At 35.9% G+C, this 2,052-nt stretch overlaps 1 non-coding gene across 1 annotated transcript; it reads right to left on the reverse strand.

Moving 5' to 3' along the window:
* Positions 1–1,621: 1,621 nt before the first annotated feature.
* LOC130956394 (small nucleolar RNA R71) lies at positions 1,622–1,730 on the reverse strand. The gene has a single exon (XR_009077092.1). It is a non-coding gene; the product is annotated as a small nucleolar RNA R71 (small nucleolar RNA).
* Positions 1,731–2,052: the final 322 nt, after the last annotated feature.

Consider the following 2,052-nt stretch of genomic DNA (forward strand, 5'->3'; position numbering starts at 1 on the left):
AATCCATGCATGTATTCTTTGTTTTGATCTTTGAATTCTTTTGACTTGAGTGATTTGTGTCTCATATAGTGTCAGTAGTATACAAACTGTTAAGTTTGGTGTCTTGCATGCATTTTATTTCATTCTTGTTGCATTTTGATTATTTAAAATCCAAAATATTTTTAATTTGTGTCTTTTCAAGTCAATATACAGAGAATTAAAGATTCAGAACATACAGCAGAGGAATTATACAAAAAGCTGGGCATTCAAAAATGCCCAGTGAAGAAGACAGACTGGCGTTTAAACGCCAGCCAGGGTGCCTGGCTGGGCGTTTAACGCCCAAAAGGGTAGTAGTTTGGGCGTTAAACGCCAGAATGTGCACCATTCTGGGCGTTTAACGCCAGGATGGCACAAGGGGGAAGATTTTGTTTTCAAATCAATTTTTTTTCAAGTTTTCAAAGTTTTTCAAATCAAATCTTTTTCAAATCATATCCTTTCAATCAAAGGCTTTCAAAATCAATTTCTTTCCTTTTTCAAAGATACTTACTAACAATTAATGATTTGATTGAACATTTTTTGCCTTTTCTGTTGAGAAAGGTTTATGTTTGAATCACATCTTTTCTTGTTAGGCAAGTCATTAATTTTTAAAATCATATCTTTTAAAATGTTTTTCAAATCATATCTTTTAAAATTGTTTTCAAATCATATCTTCTCAATCACATCTTTTAAAACCAATCATATCTTCTTAACCACATCTTTTTCAAAATAGTTTTCAATCAAATCTTTTTGATTTCTAATTTAAAAATCTTTTTCAAAAATCACTTGATTTCTTTTCCACTCTTATTTTCGAAAATCAATTAAGTGTTTTTCAAATGTTTTCAAAATCTTTTACTTAATTTTCGAAAATTACTTCCCTTCTTCTCACATCCTTCTATTTATGGACTAACACTATTCCTTAATGCAAAATTCGAACTCCATCTTCTTTGATAAGTTCGAATTTTCTACTTCTGTCTTCTACTCTTCTTTCTTCTGACACCTAAAGGAATCTCTATACTGTGACATAGAGGATTCCATATTTTCTTGTTCTCTTCTCTTTCATATGAGCAGGAACAAAGACAAAGGCATTCTTGTTGAAGCTGACCCTGAACCTAAAAGGACCTTGAAGCAAAAGATAAGAGAAGCTAAGACTCAACTCTCTGTTGAGGACCTGACCGAATTCTTCAAGGAAGAAGAACCCATGGCAGCCGAAAACAACAACAATGCCAACAATGCAAGGAAGGTGCTGGGTGACTTTACTGCACCTACTCCCAATTTCTATGGGAGAAGCATCTCTAACCCTGCCATTGGAGCAAACAACTTTGAGCTTAAGCCTCAGTTAGTTTCTCTAATGCAACAGAATTGCAAGTTCCATGGACTTCCAATGGAAGATCCTCATCAGTTTTTAGCTGAGTTCTTGCAAATCTGTGACACAGTCAAGACTAATGGGGTAGACCCTGAGGTCTATAGACTGATGCTATTCCCTTTTGCTGTAAGATACAGAGCTAGAATATGGTTGGACTCTCAACCTAAAGAAAGCCTGGACTCTTGGGAAAAGCTAGTCAATGCCTTCTTGGCAAAGTTCTTTCCACCTCAAAAACTGAGTAGGGTTAGAGTGGAAGTCCAAACCTTCAGACAGAAGGATGGTGAGTCCCTCTATGAAGCTTGGGAAAGATACAAACAATTAATCAGAAAATGTCCCTCAGACATGCTTTCTGAATGGAACATCATAGGTATTTTCTATGATGGTCTCTCTGAACTATCCAAGATGTCTTTGGATAGCTCTGCTGGAGGATCTCTTCATTTGAAGAAGACGCCTACAGAAGCTCAAGAGCTGATTGAAATGGTTGCAAATAACCAATTCATGTACACTTCTGAAAGAAATCCTGTGAACAATGGGACTAGTCAGAAGAAAGGAGTTCTTGAGATTGACACTCTGAATGCTATACTGGCTCAGAACAAGATATTGACTCAACAAGTCAATTTGATTTCTCAAAGTCTGTCTGGAATGCAAAATGCATCTGGCAGTACTAAGGA

This window comes from Arachis stenosperma, chromosome 1 (genome assembly GCF_014773155.1).
Source record: "Arachis stenosperma cultivar V10309 chromosome 1, arast.V10309.gnm1.PFL2, whole genome shotgun sequence".
In the NCBI taxonomy this organism is placed as follows: Eukaryota; Viridiplantae; Streptophyta; class Magnoliopsida; order Fabales; family Fabaceae; genus Arachis; species Arachis stenosperma.